The 21,312-nt window shown below is 38.4% G+C and overlaps 1 long non-coding RNA gene across 1 annotated transcript in view; it reads left to right on the top strand.

The window, feature by feature from the left end:
* The window catches only part of LOC134175924 (uncharacterized), a 94,060-nt gene that overhangs the window by 19,554 nt on the left and 53,194 nt on the right, over positions 1-21,312 (top strand). The window contains exon 2 of the long non-coding RNA XR_009969198.1: positions 16,213-16,347. This is a non-coding gene — a long non-coding RNA (uncharacterized LOC134175924). The remainder of the gene's footprint in view (positions 1-16,212; positions 16,348-21,312) is intronic.

Raw genomic sequence — 21,312 nt, 5'->3', positions numbered from 1 at the left:
GTATCTTGCCCAAGAATAATAATAATAAAGCAGTAAGGTCGTTAAAATAAATGTAAGAGCCTTAGCACATTAACTGCAACTGTTAATGACAGACAGCAGGGAGGTTGTAGCTCCATTGTATCTACTCTATACCAAATATTACATATAGCTTCACTGTGTATTTCTCAGCCTAGTTTTTCACTATGAAGTTCTAATGAAGCTTTTTGATCGAGTCTCTTCTCAAATGGATTATGGTTGCAGCATGGTCAAATGTCAACTAAGAAATTGCAGTTGCAGGTAGTTGTAAACTTGTATTTCATAGATTTTTGCATAGAAAACATCAGTCAGAAGGCTTTTTTTAAATTTATTTATTTAGGAAATCCAAGATTTTCTATCCAGACCAGTCCATTCTTCCATAAAGCCTGTGTTGCTTTATTAAATGGAATCATACCCCTTTGTATGGATGAAACTTTGGCATGTGAGGTAATGCCCAGACCCCAAACAGGCTTTAAACTATTAATGATCTGCCATCTGCTGGCCTGACTTGTTTGAGCTGTTGCATTTCTACTTTACACTGCTCTAATTCTGCTGAAGTAAAAGGCTTTGATATTCTCCTTGTTGGTGTGGGTATAGCATCTGGTCCACTTCTGTCCCAGCTGTTATCATGGTGATCCAGGCTAGACCTGTGATCAGTCAGGCCACTTGAAAATCAACAGGGAACTTCCTTTTGCTGAAGGAGCAAAAACTGCACTAACCTTGTTGTGGATGATATTTCCCTTTAGCCACCCTCAATTTTAATAAATGGTCAGAGATTGTGTTGCCTCTTGGGCATTACTGAGATGGCTGATAATCCACTTCTTCCCAAAGCTGTCATGTATTATTTCTATTTATAGCTAAAAAGCATTGCAGTAAGTGCTGAATAATTGAGATTTGTTTATATTGCTCTCCTGTCCTTTTCAGTTCTTCCTAACAGCCCAAAGGCATGGCAGATTTGCAAACCGATTCAGTTCTTCATTTCTGCAAGGCATTAAGATACATTGCACAGCACCTGATCATGTGTTAGTCCAGAGTGACATCTTATCTAAGACTGGGATCATTTAAACCAGAAGGAAGGAGATCAATATGATAGAATGGCTGTACTTTTAATCAGATATTTCGGGGGCATGGCTTATATAACAGTGGCATAAGTAAAAGTGTAGGTTAGGTGTGGGAACTGTAGCAGTGGATGGACTGTCCTTGAATATACATTCTTTGAATATAAATATTGCAGGCAATTAACAGAAAGCAAGTTGAGAATTTTCACTGCTCACATTTAAAAGATGAAAAAAAAAAAATCCCTGCAGTGATTTCTTTGTTTTGTTTTCTGAGACAAACAGTTTGTTTGTGTTCTGCAGCAGGAGCAACAGAACTCAGCATTTGTGCTGGATACTGCGTTCTGTCATCAGAAGTGCCTTTGTCTACATGACAAACTAATTCCCCAAACACCCTTTGAGGTAAATAAGTACTGCCATGGATAGGCTTAAGTAAAAATGGGTGGAAAATAATGTCGGCATTTCCACCTATGTAACTTAGCTGTGTGACCAACTCGCATCTAATGGGAAGATAATTTTGTGATACGTATATGATTATTTCATTATACCTGGAATGCCATTCAGCCCTGGAAATTTGCATCAGCTGGATGGCTCTAGAACTGGGAATACAACTAGTCTGCTACGGCAAAGATGTGTTTTTATTTGTCCACAATGGTGCTTTCTCTCCCTCAGAGAAGGAAGATTAATATGTGAACACTTGAGAATCAATACCTCCTGCCCCTGCAACTTCCTTTAGAATTAGGACTTGGATACAGAATTCTAATAATTTAACAAACTGGCAGCTAGTATGTGATGAAGCTGCCTGCACTTTCTTTTCCTGGCCAGTGGTGAATTCCACTGGCATTCAGAAATAGCAAATGAGCTAAGAAGGAATTATATGAAATCAATTGCATTAATTTTATCTGCCACGGAAGTAGAAAGAGGGAAGAGATACAAATAGAACATGCTGTACTCTCACATTCTGTTGTCATAATGACTTCTTCACTTCTCCTGGAAGCTGTTACAAATATTGCTGCCCAGAAGCCATGCTATTTTACATGGAGGGGGCTATAATAAGTTCCCAGCAGCAAAGGACAAAGCCCACCTCTGCTTGGCACATGAATCTTTTTACTGTATGCATTGCAGCAAATGTGAATACTGGGATCTGTCTGTCTTGATAATCTCCTTTATAATTCAGTTTTGTTTCTTTGTGAGAGATATCTATTTGGCAGTTTTCAACAAATCGTTTTTTGCAAGCATAGATAAAAATGATTGTAGATTACATAGATAAAAAAGTAATTATTTTAGCAGAATCATCCTGTACTCTCGATAAATTACTTAGACTGTCTCGTAAGAGTCAGTATTCTCTTTACTGACATCTCATTCTTTATATGCCAGGAAAATATCCTAGTCATTTTCTTAACAGTGTGTAATTATCCTTTAATTTCTACCTTAGCCTTTACTATCATGAGTATGTCTTCATCTTCATTTTGTTGTCCTTTCAGGCTTCTCACTGTTGAATGTTTTATTGCTCCGAAAGCCTCTTTCAAAAGCTTGGTTAGTCTTTGCAAATAACCCTCATAGATGTTGACCCTTTTTAATGTTAGTGTATTTGCTGTTACAGGTTGTGGAATGTATGAGCCTAGGGGACTCAATTTTTCCCCCACTTCTCCTGCTTCATTTAATTACTTCTCACATAATTTTGACTTTTTGGGGGAAAATTGCTGTGTGACACTTGCAGTTCTTCTCCTGCAGTCCTCACTTTTCTCTGAGGGTTAATTTGCAGAATGTAATCTCCAGTTAGTGCTCAGATCCATTTCACTGAGATGTAATGCAAGTTATTTTGCTTATTCCATTGTTCCCTTGATTTAAAGTGTATGATTCTCATTTCCACAAACTCTGTTTTAGAAGGACCTGGCAATATGAGGGAGATTTATATTACTATTCAAACTGCTCTCGACTGTTGCTAAATATAAAAAATTGACCCTGGAAGTTTTGGGTTGTGTCCAGACAGTCACAATATTCCTCTTCATAGCAATTTGTTGTTCAACTCTGAGATTTTCAGTTAATCATCTCAGCATGGGGGTTCTTCTTCTTCTGCAGGGTGCATGAAATAAATGCTATGCTTCATTTGGATTCTTTGCGTCCGTTAAATTTTAAACTGTTCACACCAGTTGTATTAAGTCTTTAAGAACATTTAATGTCAGCAGTATCCTGAAATCCTGTACTGCTTTTATTCTTTGATTAGAGTTCAGTATTCCTACTGCTCAGTTTAGCCCTTGTTTTCTCCAAACTTACGTGGTTTCTCTGTGAAATCAATGTTCATTTTTTTTTAACCCTAGAGGTATTAATCTCCTAAGACTGGTCTTTCATTGCATCTGCTTTGTGCATTTATTTCTAGATGTCAGTTATGATACAAAAGTAGAAATTCCAGAGGGAAGTCTGGCTTCCATCACCAGGCATGCTGTAGTCTGTCTTGTGGTCATAGGTCATCATTTGTTTGGCATAACTTCCTCAATTTTTGACATAGAAAGCAATTGGTACTAGTCAGTCAAAATTCTGTCAGTGTGACTATGTTATACATACCTGGCTTCTACTTTTAGTCCATCCAGTCACATATTTCAGATTGTCTTGCTCTCAGAATCACTTCTCAGAATCTCAGCTAAGAAGTCTCTGTTCAACTGAACAATAGTGACACCTTAGAGTGTCCTTCTCAGATTGTTAAATGAACAGAGATCTTACCTAGTAGCTTCACTGGCCTCATAGCTAAACATAAGAACTCACTTGGCAAACAAGTGTTTTCCTCTATTTCTTATCTTTAATACTCAGCCTTTTCAACAGAAATCATTCAATTATATCTACAGATGTTGCACTGAAGCTATTGCCAGTCATAATCTAGTTAAATCCAATGTTCTCTGCTTTGAGATTGCTGATTTATGATTTCTTTTGAGAATACTTTCCGTCTCCCCATTTATCTTTGATTTTTGAGTCTGCTTTAATAAAGTCAGGCACCAAAGACAGGATAAAGCCCTGAGTAATCTGTTCTGACCTCAACTTGCTCAGGTAGGAGGTTGAACTAAATTAAGTCTTTTCCAAGCTAAATTATCCTATGATCCTGTGACTACTAAGTGGCTTTAGTAAAAGAGATACCATGTCTTAACTCTTCTACAGCATGACTGACTTACCATGAGGGAAGTATTCAGAATAAGCAAATACTAGAGGCAGGTTGTTAGGAGAAGGACCGTGCCTTTCCATTGCTGAGACACATAGCAGTTCTGGTTGAGCTCAGCATTAATAGGCAGGTTTTTTCTGTATACAAAATTGTGTGTTCCAGTTTTAAATTCACAAACAATTGCATAGGGCAGGGAAACCTTTATTGTGAGCGTTGTGCTTTTCTTGCCGTTCTGTATGCCTTGATATATCAAATGGTGAAGTGTTTATGGTGCAGCACACAACAGCAGCCTGGGGAGGTTGAAGTAGGTTTTGTCTCATCACAGTCCTGAATTGACACATAGTAGGAACAGTCAAAAATTACAGCAGTTGACCGGTGATCTTTCCTAAATTATATCTGTACATAAAATTTTTCAGTGATACCCACTCTGCCCTTAAGATGTCTGAGCTCAAGCATATTTTGGTCTTAGAGATGCATCCTCCGGAGATACAGGTGTGGCATCTTAAGTTCCTGCTCTGAGAAGATCCTTCCTTACTTACATCAAACACTTTTAGAGCTTTTTCTTCACTTCTATGGAAGCGTGTACCTCACTGTGCTCTCAGTCAAACATATGGCTGCCAGTTTTAAGCTATCTGTGAAAATATGATCTTGTTACTCCTTTGTGCATTTGAAAATATTCTTCTAAATAGCTGTTATTTGGTGTGCTGCAACATTTTTCCGTTTCCCTTGTAATTTATTTCTCTTTTAAGCATAACTGTAGAGCAAGGGTTTCTTTAAGAAATGCCTTGTAAGTCTGGTTCTGTCTCTCTAAGGCCTGATAGACTTGCTCTTGGGCTCCACAGTGAACACTCTTCATCTCTGGCTCTATTTGTATTTGCATACTCCCAGCCTGAGCTCACTTCCTTTAAACTCCAGCTGAAAGTTCTTCTTTGTATAATGGCCACATTTTGAATTCTGGTATATGTCTATTTATAAAGACTAAATTAAAAATGTACACATGACAATAACCATGAACCCATAAAGGATCATTATTTTATGCACATATTTTGAAGTTCCCAATATGTTATCTTGAGATGCTTTCCACAGTTAAGTTTGAGGCTGAAGTAAAATCTCCACTGCATTTAAAATGCATCTAGAGGAGCAATCGATAAAACTGATGTCCCAGCTGTGCAGCATCTTACATTATTTCCCCAGTGAAGTTAGTACTTTCTACTGGTAGTAACACTTTGTGCCTTGTGTATTTTGTGCCTTTTTTCCTTCAGGCTACAGTGAAAATCCTTTGTTAGCACTAAAGATCTCTACTGAGATTCAGGACATATTTCTAGAAGAATTGTATTGCTCTTTTTCAGGATTGAGGAACCTCAAAGTAAAAAGCCTACACATATATTTGTGACTGAAACAATAACTTATTGGCTTACTAACATACTGGACATTCATATGGAACCGTGACAAAGTCTTTTCCTTTTGCTTTATTAGGAACTTATTATGGTGTTAAGCATAATGGCCCCTTTTAGGAAAGCAAATTCAATACTGTGTTGTCCATGATGTAATGAGTTGCTGCCTTTGAACTTGTTCTATGTGTGTTAATTTAGTGGTTTTTCATTTCTTTTCTACCAGACCCTAAAAACTTACAAATCCAGTCACAAGAAACTTAGCAGATGTTCTATTTTATGTCTTCCGCTTAAAAGAGCCCTTGTGACCACATCCTGAGGGATGTGCCATTTGATTAAAATCTGTCCTCTTCTCAGGAATTCCAGAAAATTTACTCGGCCTTTGAGATATACACATTCTGTATTTAGTAAAATAGGCTGGGACTAGTCCTTTTAAAATGGGTATAGAGGCTTGAAAGTTAGCTCCTGAATCAGGGAGAGATAAGGCAGAGATCATGATCTAAGCTGGCTTCATTTGCCGAATTGCATAGTGTATAAAACCTGTACCTTTTGTTTAGCTGTTGGGTAACAGTTCAAGAGAATGTATGAAGGTACAAATCTCACAAAGCATGGATTCGTACATCTTTATTTGCTTTGAAATGCCTTTCAAATTGCAAGTGATGAAGTAAATTTGCAGGCGTAGTTGGTCTTGCTCGGCAAGATACTTCAGTACATGCTTACTTTTAAGTCTCTCAAAAAATTGTATTCAAGGGTGTGTATAAGAACGGGATTTTCAATCCCAGCCAAGCTGACCTAATTTTGGAAACCAGTGGAAGCTTCAGCATCAGTTTTAAAGCAAATGTTAAGGATTCAGTACTAGTTGTATAGTTCCTCAGTTAAAAAGGAATTTGGGCATACAGTTGCATTGTTTGCTGAAGTGGATTTATTTTGTTACGGTTATTGCTACTATTTATAAAGCTGTAGCAGCTCAGCTGGGACCAGGCCCTAGTGCAGATTCATCCAGTCTGTTGGTTGGTAACCAGATTCTTTCTCAGAATGGTTCTGTTGAAACTACATAAATGTGAGAGTCATAAGCGAAGTAACCCTAATTTTTGTGCCAATAATCATAAATGCTTGTGTATTTGATAGCTGAGGGAAAAAATTGCTAACCCTATTTTTAACCATGCGCATTACAGCATCTCCTGATGACAATTGAGTGTTCTTACACTGGGTCAAACAGTTTGTTCCAATTTTAGTTTTCTTTGAGTATTGTATGTTGGAATCCTGGAGAGCGTCTGTGTGTGATTCTTGTGTTCTTTGTATCCATATGTAGCAACAATATGATAGCCAATCCTTTAAGAATAGTATAAGAAATAATGATGATAAACTATATAATAATTTAAACCAAGTAGAAAATCCTTTAGCTAAATAATTTGTGCAATAAATTAAGATGTTAAAGGCCATTACATTGTGATCTTTGGGGTGCTTTTGCAATGTAAATAACATGAGGAAATGGGGAAGAAAAGTTTTTATGATCTAGGAATCTGAAAATTTAGTGTCATTGCCATAAATGTGGCTATTTGCATACCTCAGGCTGTACTCAGAAGAGCATGAGGAAGGTGGATACTGGACATGGTAGGAAACGTGGTAGACCATTAAAATTTTGGGACAGCCTATTCAAGGTAAATCACCTTGTGGAGTTCCTTTACCCAGGCGATTAACAAGAGGGTACTATCTGCCCTTCTCTCAAGGAGAAAGGGGGAAATATTGAATGTTTATAATGGGAGTGTGTAGGGGGAACAGCAAGGAAAGTTTCTTTGAAACGCAAACATCAGATGCAGTGTTCCAGTGTCAAGTGATTCTGAACCAGAAGCCTATTGAAATTGGCATATTCCCCTGAGTCTTGGCTTTGCCCAGGTGTGTAATGGCACTGACCTCCCTTGTAAAGCAATTTGAAGTCTACTGATGAAAAGTTCTGTACAATTGGTATATGCTGTTAAAGACATCTGAGAAAAAAATCGTAAGACTGAGATTATGCAAAGGATTTATTTACGTGAAAGAAAGTTGTATTCCCCTGCTTTTCTAGTTTGCTATATGCATAATGTGTGTTTCGTTTTGAGTCTCTGTCACTTTTTGTATCTCATTTGAGCCTTGGCAAGAAAATGAGGCATTGATGGGTAATAGCGAAGAATGTTAGTAGGTTACTAAATGAATCTGTTGAAGGAGGTGCGTGCAGTTCTTTACAGTATACTGTGCTTGGGCTAGTCTAACAGCGTAGGAAATGAGAGATTTACCTGGGAAGAGCTGTCTGGCAACTGTAAACTACTTATGTACTGTCTGCAAAACTGTCTTAACTCCCCTGCCATATGTGGGGAAGGCAGAAAATCAGAAAGGCTTTGTATTCTTGTGCCACATACTTGTACAAAGTAGGGAGTTTGTCTTCACTTGATGAGGATGGTTTGGGATGGGCCTGTAGTTTGTATGAATCAGTCCCATTATTGACTTCAGCATTTTCTTCCTGACAGTCAAGTTTGGAAATATTCTGATTTCCAGTTTTGTTACAACGTAACTGTGCTGCCAACTTCATCGGAGTTTCTCCTGATTAGCTCTGGTGGTCAGTGACTGAGGTCTCCATGGGGGAAGTAGACCTGAGTTCTGTCAGTTTTGTTTCATAAGTCTATGACAAAATAATATTCAGTCGATGCTCATCCTTATTATCTCGGTTAAAATTCAGCCTAACATAGTAGCACTGTGTGTGTTTACTGTTCCATTGCAATTTGCTACAGTCACTCTTGTAACCATGCCTGGTTTTAATTCCAGGTGTCAGGAATATGTACACACAGTATACCATTTTTTAACCAAAAAGTGAAATAAAAACTGGGTTGGTTTTTGTTTTTTTTTTTCTCAAACCAATCTATATAATGGTTTGGAAGGATTGTAGCAATAGGAAAAAATCATGCTTTCCTTGGTAAACATAGGTGCATTTTCTGTCCCAGCAGTAGAAATAAACTGGTGGGAATAAATTCCACAACTCGTGGACTATCAATGTTCAACATGATCACCTCCAAACCGTCAGACTTATTTGTCGCACATATATCCCTTTTCCCTTTTTCAAGCACCGAGCTTTCTTACCCATGCATCTCTTATACATTAACAGAGAGCCAAAAGTAAGAGCATGATATGCTTTTAATAGACTGTGTTCTTTCAGGTGAATTATTGCTGGACCTGGATATAAAGCTGAAGTAGCTGCTTTGAGGAATTCTTCCAATGCTCCTAAATAATACTAATGTCCAAGCTTTCCAGAATACTCAGATTTTCCACCTGTGTAAATTCATTTGCTGTTCGGCAGTTCCACCAATCATGTACGTAAGAGGGTACATTTCTTAGGACTCAGTTATTCTGGCTAAAGGCTCAGAACCATCCATGTGTTTCTGCTTGTGAAAAGTACATATGCTCCTGTGTATCAGTATTGCTGGGCGAGTCTATGAATACACATGGAATCTGACATACTGACTTGCATTTTTACAAATGCACAGTTCTGAGAATGTAAAACCAGAATTTTTTTCCTAATTCTGTGATTGGGTTTGGCCAGTCTTTAATACCTTTTCTAATTGCACCTATTTAATGCGCTTTGTCTATCCATTCCCTTCCAGTGTGACTATTGAGAGGAATGGCTTTGTTATTTGGATTTACCTTTCTACCTGTTAGGGGATCTACCTCAACTGCGTAATTCTCACCAGCTGGTTTTGCACCTTTCTATATGTCAAAACTGGAAGTAGTTTCTTTCTCCTTACTAACTTTACCTGACAGTTCAATTTAGACTTTGTTTACACCATAATTCATGAAAGCTGGGAGATTCTTAAGGCTCCTGAAGAACTCCTTGGGATGTAGGTAGGTTGATGGTACACACTATGAAACATATCTTCCACTTTGTAGTGATAACACATGTTGCTAATATGGGGAGGAAGTTGAGAGGAAGTTATGTCAGGGAGCTGGCTCACTCCTGCTGTCACACACTGAATTATATATCCCTTCTGAAAGCAATGGCAGTTATTACAGTTGGTTTCTCCACCCTGGAATCTAGGTTAGCCGTTATGAGAAGAGATGAAAAGTGACAAATTTATTGGCAACTTTGCTGCTTTCTAGGATCTGGACTGAGACCACCAACTCATTTACAGTCGGCCTCCAAAGACCTATAAAATGAAAATGAATTTTGGTCATTGTTGACCTGAGGCTAAATTTTACTGTTGCTCTATAGCTAAACTGAAAAATTCCCTGTCCTCATCCCAACCATCAGAGCAAACCATCCTCTAGAAATAGTTGTTGATACAGGTAATTTTTTCCCCACTTCAGAAAGTTGAAAAAGCAGTCATGTATCCAGGTATGTCACAAGAAGGCTATAGCCTACCTTTATGTGTTTCTTTTTTGAGTCCAATACTCCAAAAGTAATCAGATAAATGAGACTCTTTAATGGCTGATGATTGGATGAAAGCTTCACTGATTAAAGACCAAAACTGACAGAGTATCAATCACTGCTGGTTTTGATTAAGTACCTCACTAATCTCTGTCACTGTATAATGACTATCCTGGCAAACAGAGTCTGATTGCTGCAGGCAAATCATTTACATTAATCAGGTAAAGTAAGAAAGGTACTGATGTACTTTTCTGCTCAAGAAAATGCTGGATGTCTCTTGCTGAAAGAGCTGGATGGACAGCACACCTTTAGAGGACAACCCTAACTGAACCAGATTTTATGCTCTGTATTCTAAAAGCTGTTATTAAAAGTAGAAACTTTTGCTCTCAGTGACCCAGATCCATGTTTCTAAGCTTGCCATAAGCAATTCATTGGCTAGTCAGATTTACTAGATAAGAAATTCCAAATCTTATGCAGCAGTTAACCTGAAATAACCACAAACTAACAGGTATTAGACTTAAGAAAAGGAGGGGACCTTTGTTCTTCTGACCGACCAAAGAAACACCAGATCTTGTCTCCTAAATAAATGTCTTTGTTTTTTTAATAATATTTAGAGATTGCTTGTTATTTGAGGATGGGAAACTAAGAGTCTTTGTAGTGAATTGTTAAAATAAAGCCATGACTCCAACCTACAACTACTGTTGCTCTTCAGGGAAGTCTCTGGATTTCTTTGAAAGCATCTAGGTATCACTTAGCACTGGTAGGATCCCCAAACAGATGCTTCTCAGCAGCAAAAACCTCTTGGAGCTTAGATGCAAGTAAGAAAGCCTGTGTCTTGTAACTGCTGAAATGGTCAACCTTGCTAAAGAAGTAATTCACAAATAATTCCCATGGGACTTTCAAACCAGTGTTTCTTTTAGCCCGTCTGGTAGCTGGTTGCAGGGCTTTGTCTTGGAGCCTTGCAGAGGAAGCAGCTGAGGATAATATTTGGGGAATGTACAACCTCATCAAGCCCAGGAGCCTACTGTAACGCATTCACTCTTCTATGGTGTGAGACTCAACCAGATTTGTGGCAGGGTCTTGAACGCAGATTTCCCACGTGGCAGGAGAGTGCCCTGCTGACAGGCTTTTGGGTACTCTAGGAGTAAGGGCATCCTTTTGAGGCTGTTTCATCTAGTGGAAGTAGCTACAATATATGCAGAGTATAAGAGGGGCTTTTAGCCTGTTGACTTTGAGGCTGAAGTCTGAAAGGGCTGCCTGAGGTAATTCAGTACCAAGTGAAATGAACTGAGGTCTCCCATTCCTTAAATAAGGCACCCTAAAAATTGGGCTGTCCATCTTCAGGTCATGGAAGAGGTAAGCTGTGGTGGCTAACTGTGAAAGGGCAGATAAATAAATGGGATGTGAGCACATAATTCATTGCTGTTGGAGTGCCATTGAAATCAATGTTACCTGGGAATGAATCCAGCCCGATGCTAATAAAGCTATCAGCAGAGGTGGGAAAATAACATTTTTCTTCTTGCTCATGATTGACTGAAATCTTTCTGCTGTCATATAATGGGTAATTGTAAGAAGCTGTGTATAGCAGTGGTGCAGTAGAAATAATAAATAACTTCTGCACAAAGGATATATGGTCAAAGACTCCGAGTACACAGCAGCTTATTTGAAGCAGCAATATATTACTAGTCTTTAAATTAACAACGTAAGAAAAATGAACTCTATTTATCATGTAACTTACCTATCTGAAGTATAATATGTATCAGGCCTTTGTATTACTCAGTGAACATTATAAACAAAGCAGAGATGGTTTGTCAATGGTATTAAAGCAAGGCAAAAAAGATTTTGTAGAAACTGAAATTTACAATGCAAAGCCTTGGTTTCCATCACCGCAGAAGCCTGCCTGAACTGAATTAAGTGCCCAATATTCAGGCACAGTTGCTGTAATCTTATATGCCTGTTAGACACTTACTCATGTAAATGGATGGGCAGTGTCCAATTAGTCTGTGCAAATCAATAGTCTATTTCTGTGTCCAATTACGGTAATGTAACCCTCTGCTTTCAAAAATATCAAAATCATTTTTAAAGGCAGAGAAAGTTTGGAAGAATGAGAAGCCAGAAATGTGGAACTGGTCTCTGAATGTCAGCTTTTCAATTATATCAGCTATAATAATATCTGGGTTTATTTGGGATACGTTGTGGCAGGCATACACAGATGTGAGCAAAGCACAAATCTGGTCTTTCTGTAGAATAAGAACACGTCTTCATCCTCTCCCCACGCCACCATGTTCTCCTTCCAAAATATATAAGTTCAGAACATTCAGATTTCCAGTTAGCGTGGAAAAGACCCAGTAACAAAAGTGAAACATTCAGGAAGTACTCATGAAACATTCAAAGGCATCACTTCGGAGTATTCTGGTAAATCTTTTTCACCTTATCTTGCACTTCTTGAAATATATTATTACTTTAAAGGAATATGATAGTAAGACCTGGAAATTAGTAAGTGTAGCCTAAAAGCTGTGCCACACACAGCCAATTTTTCTTCTGCTTTGAAAAGATGTTTATCCAGCTATTCATGGCAGGTAGAGCACAGGGCAGGAGGTAAGTCTAGATGGGCACTAAAGGATGATGAGAACTCAGAGGTATGAGCCAAGCCTTTAGTAGTCCATGTTCATTTTGTTCCATTTCCATTCAGTGTTTTTCAGTGTGCCAAGGAAAGAGGATGTTGTTGATACTGCTTGTTGATCCACTTGTAATAATATGTCACAAGAGCAGGAAAGTACCAGTGATTCTATAGTCATGAGGTAACATACTGTTACACAAGTGATTCTAGCAGGAATAAGAAACGCAGCAGGCATCCATTGTTCTGACAGTCTCCCTTTTGATGAGAAAGATTCAGTAAAAATAGGAAAATACATTAAAAGAATGTTGATGAGATTTTAATGGTTTTCCTTGACTGGAGATTGCTGAAAGACTTAAGAGAAAATGGTTGAGTATCTTGATACGTGTGAAACTAAATCAGAAGCAACAATCCAATTCTTTAAAGACAAGATGGGCCAGAATTGTCATTTAAGATTGTGCCTTCCTTGGGCAATGAACAGCAAAGATGTATTTTAAAAAATACTAGAATATGAATGTAAAAGGATGACTCTACAAAGCCCACAGCTGTGTAACTCTGCCTGTCCCAGTCGTCTCCCTAACATTTTGTGTGTCCCAAGTTTCCCTTTGGCGTTTTCTCTTTGAACTGCTGAAGTCCCCCTAATCTCTTAAAGCAATAGGAACACGGAACATGAGAATTTCCAGGCTGGCTGAAACTGGAGGTGTATCTAACCAAAAATAGCATCTCCAGCAATACCCAGATCCTATTAGCTCTCAGCACTAAGCATAAGAGGAAGTGGTTTGCAAAACTTCTCTGGGAAAATGAATCTAAATCAAAACTGTACAGAAATATTCAATTTTAAAAACCATAGATACAGATGGAATGGGACATACTGAAGTGGTGTGAATTCTTATTTCTGACTGAAATCCTGCACCTAAATTAGAAAAGCCTTCTTAGATGCGTCAAGAGTTTGTATTTTTTCCTGTGCCCTTAGGTCCACTAGAGATACATAATCTAACCTTTAAACGTGTTACACAGAATAGAATTAATTTTAATCTGGAAATCCTCTAATACTGTGATAGTCTTATTTTACATCCCTGACATTCTCTGAACATGCACTAGCTACGTTAAAGTAGCTTTTCAACCTGCCAGCTTTGACTTGTTAAGCAAATATCCAACAGAGTATAAATAGGACCGGTGTTCAGTAGTGGGGGCATCCAAGTTCTTTACACACTCAGGACACATTCTGGCTTTCTGCTTTTGTAGAAAGACAAAAGTCCATAAAGCAGTGTCTTATGTGCATATTCTTCTACACCCGGGGTGTTTCTCACTTGTCGTTAAAGCTCAAAAAACCCATTGCCTTGAGCTTTTTGCCACCTCCTGTCTCCAGTTATATCCCTGTAGTGCTTGATAAATTAAAAGAGTTTTCAGAAGTTGTCCTGCATTATGGGTGAATATTCATGACCACTTGAAGTTTAATTCTCAGTTATAAAGAGGAAAGAACTAGTGTGGATTGTGTCCAAACCCTCCAACCATGAGAAATGTTTCAGGGGATCTGCATATAAGAGAGCAGGGCCAATGTAATCCAAGGAAATAATTATCTCTGGCCATAATAGTTGACTCATTCTATCCACCTTCAAGGGTCCCAAAGCAGTGCCCTGCAGAGGAACTGCTCAGTGGTCTGTACACTGACTCCTCTGCTTGGTGCAAAACAACACAGTGCCTATGTTTGTATAAAACTGTTTGTTGTAGTGGTTTTGGTTTATTTCTTTATGAGAGAGAGGGCTACTGAAAATAAAAAGGATAAAGACCTTCCTTTCTTGAAGGTTTTCAGACCCACAGTCCTTACATGCAGTGATGGTACCTACTGTACTTTTAAAACAAAATAATAAGCAAAGTTCATTTTCTGAGCTAGGCAGGTCATTGCTGCTATAAAATGTCTTTTTTTTTTTTTAATACAGGTGAATGCTAATTCTAGTATCTATTTATCTGGTTTTGTTATTTATTCTTGGATTAAGTACTTCAAGGAGACAAAGCTTGACAGATTCTTTATACGAGATGCCCTTAGATCACTCTGTCGCTACCCATTTTGCAGAGCTTTTGAGGCTGCAAAAGGATTTTAGAGAAAACTTTCCAGAAAACTGATGTTGATTTGATTTTGCTGATAACCATGAATTTATTTACCCATCTTCTGCATAATGTTACTCAGTTGGTTTCTCAGTTCTGTGTTTCTGGTTTAGTGGTACATAAGCAAAAAGGAAGACAAATAAGAAAAACCTGCAGGGCATCAGCAAATCTCCAGTAATTTTCCATATGTGTGTCCTTGTCTATCACTATTCCATAGAGTGAATTCAGTGCAGTTTATTCTTCAAAGTACTTTGCAACTAATATACTGAACACTTCCATATGGGCAATTTCTACAGAGTAATTCAGGTCTCGTCAGTTCATGCCATTGGTAATCTCATGATAAGGTCACTGCTCTCTTGTGCCTTACGTGTTTCTGTCTTCCTGCTCAGCACTGTCATTTTGTAAAGACTCAGGATTTTGCAATTCTGACTTGGGTAAGAACAACCTGAATTACTTGTCTAGAAGCAAGTAGTAGCAAGAGATTTCTCAAATGCATCATTTCAGCTTTGGGGATTTCTGTTGTTGAATCTGAAGTAACTCTTTCTGTCACCTGTTGTCACCTTATGGTAGAAAGTAACCCTTTCTGTCACCATTACATTGAGATGTAATTGCAATCAGCCACCCATTAAAGGTGTGTGTATTTATGACATTAATACAGTAGGTTCGAAATGTTATGTCAGTTGATCATCTCTGCAGCTTCTCCTTTCCAGGCCAAACAGCGTGTTTTGGAAGCCAAACGACATGTATCTTGGAAGTGCATTTTCTAAGCTGGATGGAGCATACACTGTTTCCTTCTTTAACTTTACGTTTCATTTAGTCAAATAAGTGGTTTGAAAATCCCCTCAATCTTCTGTTGTACAGAACTCTGACAGCAGTCTTATTCTTTCTTTCACCACTCACACCTATCCCCTGGCATCCACAAATTATTGGCTCTTTGTTTAATCTTGTTCCTCATGTATCAGGAGAAGGGAAGCAATATTTGGGTTGCCTTTGGTTTGTTGGGTTCTTTTGGGGTTTGATGGTTTTTTAGATTGTACTTAGTGTCACTCCTATTTTTACAGACCTTGAGATTTGTAGTGATTTTTTTTTTTTTTTTGCAATTACAGAAGTAATAAGGAATTTTTAAATGTGTAGTAGCTCTTAGGGAAATGATGGTTTGGGGATTGGTGAATGGAGACAAAATTCCATTGAAATACAAAACCTTGAGAAAATTAGGGTGGTGGTTCTAGAAATGCATAGAATTCTGTGCTTGGCAGTGCAAGTGTGTGTCTAACTTAAGCTCTGAAGTTTCAGTGTTGGAGCCTGCTTTGTGAAGATAGAAAAAATGGATCTAGATGTTAAAGTTCTCAGAATTTAGTGATTTCCATTCGATCACTTGAACTTTCTGGACCTGGTAATGAATTTCACAGCCAGATCCTGTTAGGGGCACTGAAATCCCTCTACAGGTGCAAGGCTTCTTCAGTTTGGTATGGGACCAGTTATAGTTCCTAGGTCTAGATTGATGGAAGTTCTTGCAGTCATTCTCATTGCAGTGCAAAGTTTCTTGAGTCACCAGTTCTGGAAATTCATCTCTTAATTTATTTGCATAGGATAACTGAGGTGTCTGTTAAGTGCCTGGGGTGAATACCTGACTTCTGGTATTTTTGTGAATTTCAAAGATACAGACTTCAATGACTTGGTTAAATCTCCACTAATTAGTTGAAGTTCAGTTATTATATGTTTTCCTCTAGCAATTAGGAGATGTACATCGGTGCCAGTGTCAAAAACTGGATAGAAGCCAGTCCAGGGCTCATTATCTCACCAGAAATCCTTGGTTGTTAATCAGCATTCGATAAAGATTAGACGGTTCCCTGCTGGCAGTTGGCTATTAAATTCCATTTATACTGTTGCCCCATAAATACTATAAATTCTCTTTCATTAGCAGACTGTTCACAAAATCCTTTGAAAACAGAAGTTTCATTTGAGGATGACTGAACAAAATAGAATCTAATTAGGCTGGAAGACCCCAAACCACCATAATTTCTCACAGTGTAATAATGCTAGAGTAATGCTTTTGAAGCTGTTCTGCTACAGTATTTCCAAATAAATGTGTGTCATTAAATTAGGAGGGCTTAGCAAGCTGGGATGCATGATAGTTCTGGTCTAAAGGGCAAAGATTTATAGATGTCTATGAAGAGAGCTGGGATTTTGGAAGTTAAATTGCACCCATGGCGCACTGCTGCATTTGAAATACCCATTGCACTTTACAGCAGTTTTAGAAGAAAATCAGTTTTCCAGCAATGCAGCTACTTCGAAGCTTTCACGCAGAGAAACTGGAGGGAAATGGTCCCTTTATGAAGGTTCTGTAGGGTTCATTATTGGCACTGTGTTGTATATAGGCAGCTAAGAACACCTGATACTTCTTCTCTTCTAGTTACACTATAAGCTTGGGAAGGATAAAAAAAAAAATTAACTTATTCCTGTTATATGTGTGTGTAAGAATAAGCTTGCAGAAAAAGGTGTTCATGTTTCTAAACAAGGGGTGTGTGTTCCTGACGTAGTTAGGCTGGGGTTATGTCAAATGTCATGCCTCTGTCGGTCTTCAGCATGTATCTGTAACCATAGTTTTCTGTAGTATTTGAAAGAATTTTTGGAGATCACAGGTAACTGAGTGTATTTCCTTGGTATTCACAGCAGTGGCAGTGCTGAATCTCCTTGTCACTTATTTATCAATTTTAATCAGACAAGTTGTGCTGGTATCTTAAAATCTTCTGCAAAACAAATAGATTTGTGCTAATGCCATTAATATTTATTTTCTTCTTTTGCTCTTCTCTGCATACTCTCCAGGCAATCCTTGGGTCCCCTTTCTACAGTTTGACCCTCTGGAGCTTTATGACTGTTGAAAAAGTCTCTGACTCTTGATCTCAGTATAGACACCTTTTGAATGCAGATGAATATTTGGTAGCCACACCACTGATACTTGATTTCACTGAGGGTAATATTTGCTTGTTCTTCATAAAGGCATTTGTTAATGTGCTGATAAATCTTTCTTTTTGCAACCACTGGCTGATGTGTAATGGCAGATCTGTCTTGGGAAATTATACACTGCCACAGAGAATGACTAGCCTGGTAGTATAAATGCTGTGAACTCCACCCTGTATCCAGGTGCTGCATTCCCCCAGTAGCTCCTGTGCTGACCCACAGGATTGATTTTGTTCCCTCTTAATAGCAACCTTGAAACAAACAGTCACAGTGCTCCCATCCATCTTCAGGAAGGCTGAGCAGTATGGCTGAAAGTAATTTGAGTACAGAACCACAAGGGTATTTAGGGACAGGATTTCTTTACTGAGATGTACAATTCTCATTTAAACTATTTGTATTTGTACAAGAAAAATACAAGAAAACTAAGAAACGATCTAGCTTCTTCCATAAATATTGTAATTTTATATCACTTGGCTATTGAGAAAGATAAAAGGACTGTTAATTTAAAAGTTGGGTGCTTGCAACATACAAAGAGTGATAATTACGCTTTTAAACTTGTTTACATAATTAGATGAGCCACTAAAGATCTGATAGACAATTGAATTACTGTGGCTCATTGAGTTATGCATGACAGCTGAATAATAGTAAAACTACATGCATTCTTTTAGCCTGTTCTAAATATGGACTCAAAAGCATTAACTTAAGTCTCTTTCACCAAGATTTACTCCAACTGATTTATCTCTCATTTGTTACTGGCTCAAAGTATGCATTTGATAATTATAGTGTAAATGCACATAGTCTAGTATATATTTGATGCATAGTGAATAATTAAGTCGCAGAAAATTGATTCTGTGTCTGAGTTCTGGGGAGTGTTTTATCTCCAACATTCTGGAGTGCAGTGATTCAATCAGAATGACTTTCTATGACAAGGTTTGCAAAATCCATGGGGACACCATTCGGTTTCAATAACTAAAAGTATGTCCCTGAAACTTTCTGAATATGTAGCTTTGTTCTGCTGTATTTAGGGTTTTTTCTTACAGAAATGCTGTTTTCCAGTCGCCACCCACCTGTCTTGCTCCCTTGTGTTTATGTTCATTTCTACACTAGAGACCAATGGAGAGTTTTCAGATTCAGACCACCAGCAGCTATAGGAACAGGACAGAGAAAATTACATGCTTTCATTACTCCCGATTTCAGTAAGTCTCATCCTTATAAGGAGTCCCATTTGCTGGGATCCCTGCATCAGTAGATGCTGCTGTCTTCATTTGCAAGGAAGGAAGCAAAGAAAAGGTAATGTCCTGGTGATTTTTTTGGGGGGGGCTACCTGTCTGAAATGAGCTCTGAGCAAGCAGTTCAGCTGGAGGAGCTGTTTTGCTAGTGATATCTCAAATATTTTTTACACCATAAACTCCTAGTAAAATCTTTTGGAGGAAGAAACTGATCATTCCCAGCAACTCAAATGAATTAGAGCTTTTAAATCTAAGCAGTTTCTTAGAATTGAGCAATGTCAAATTCCCAGCAATGCAACTGAATCATTCAGGATCAGAGTGTCCTACAAACACTGAAGGATGCTAGTCTGGTGTAGTTGATATAATTCACACGTTTCCTATAAGGCTTAGAAGTACAGGATACTGCCATAAGGAATGGTGAAAGCAATCCTAAGCAGTTCCTGAGCTCTTCAAATGCAGTTTTCCTTTTTGGCTGGGTTACATGACGAGCTGACAGCTGTGCTCATATAAGATCTGATAGGTATCACAAATCCTTGCTGCTAGAGAAGATGAGCTGGCAGAAGTTGCTGAAACTGATGTTACTCTGGGACCCAACTGCAGGTACCCCAAATCCCTTCTGCCATTTCATTTCTGCCTGTGAACTTTTATTGAAGGTCCATCTGCTCCCTGGCCCTGGTATAGTCCGTTATATGCAGCTTATATATAACTGATCATATAACTGATCACTCTGTTCTTTTGGGTTGTTCTTTCTTGTTTGCAGAGAGTTCAGGCTTGATCGCAGCAACATATTTCTGTGGTAAGGGGTATTCTAGGGCATGTATGAGCAGGAAACCAGACTGGAATATTTCACCAATACTTTTATAATAAATTTGTAGCACCAAAAATTTTGCTGCCTCCGACAGCAGACTTAACTTCAGTGATTAAAGGGGCAAAAATGTTCCATTAGCAATGGAAGATCTCAGATGTCCCCTTGAACAGTGATGAGCACGCTTCTTACTTCATTTAATTATGTTAAAGTTCTCATGAAGTGGCCACAAATTCTGCTGTGATAGTAAAAAAACACAGTCCCTGCTTATTTAGTGTGTGGAAACATCTTCATCTAGCTACACAGCATTTCTTCTGACTGCATTGAAGGAGTTAGTGTTGCTTTAATTCACAGACACACATCAGAACTGTATTTCTTGATCTGCAGTAAAAGACTGTGGAACTGGTCAGCCTGGGGAAAGAGCAGAAGCAAAGCTGTGCATGATCCAGATCTTAGGGGTGTCTGCACAGTACAAAGCAGCCACCTGAATTAACCACCAGGGAGCTACCAGGCTTGACTTGAGCAGCCCTGCTCAGCAAAGTTCTTCTCAACAAGGCTATTTAGACCCTGTGGAGAGCTAATACGATTATGTGACTTCTGCTGCGCAGGATTTCTTGCTCAAAGGTACCTAAAAACTTTACACACGATTAGATCATACGCCATAGAAATACTGTTAAGGAATTGCTTGACTGTATCCAAGGATATGAAAAGCAGGTCAGTGTCCTTGAGTGTTTTGTACGGCTCAGACGAGAGCAGTCAAGCAGAAGCAAAGGAGTGTATGTAGTATAGGCATTCTGCTTGGGTTTGGACTCAACCAGTGAAAGAAATAAGGATTTTGACATTGAATTTGCCAGCAGACACCACCAAAGAGAGAGACTCTTTTATTCTGTATGTTATGGTATATCCCATAAAACTATAGTCTGTTCTTATTATTGGAACTGGCCATGGTAATACCTTAACTGCTTTCAGAATCTTCAGTGCTGTTTAATTTTGTAGCCTTGTGCATACCTGGACATGGGATTTTTATACCAAAGCACCTTCTGCCTTTCATTTATCAGCTTGTGTGGTTTTACAAAACCGGTTTATCATTCTGTTCTATACAAAACCCTTACTCTGTAATGATAGTGTCAGACATGAGTGGCAGTGTGTGAAAAGTAGAATGTGCTGAAGGAATGTCTCTGTTCCTTATTTACAATGAAATATGTGGAGTAAGGTAAAGATGGATCAGCATGTTCTTGTGCATAGTGATAGATAATTGACATATAGAACAATCAACTACCAGGCCTAGAAATAAGCTTGTGTCTTCTCTGCAGTCAGGCAAAGCCTGATATCACTTCCTTCAAATTCTGTTGTGAGCCTCTGTCATTCTGTGGGGACAGAGGCCACTCTGTTTCAGTGGAATCCTTGGAAATCCAAAGAGGCTTCTCTCATTAGGAACACCAAATTTTGTTGCATAGCTGAATTCCCTGCCTTTTAATGTAGGGATGTTCTCTGTTGAGTAATAACCAGTGTTCTGGTAATGACAAATAGGGATTTGGATTCCATGCAAGTGCATTAATCATATCCCTGCTTGTGGTTTCCCCTATATG

This window comes from Pezoporus occidentalis, unplaced genomic scaffold, assembly GCF_034315485.1.
Source record: "Pezoporus occidentalis ecotype Australia unplaced genomic scaffold, CSIRO_AGI_Poc_V1 ctg70, whole genome shotgun sequence".
Lineage (NCBI taxonomy): Eukaryota > Metazoa > Chordata > Aves > Psittaciformes > Psittacidae > Pezoporus > Pezoporus occidentalis.
This window is presented reverse-complemented; position numbering and strand designations above follow the sequence as displayed.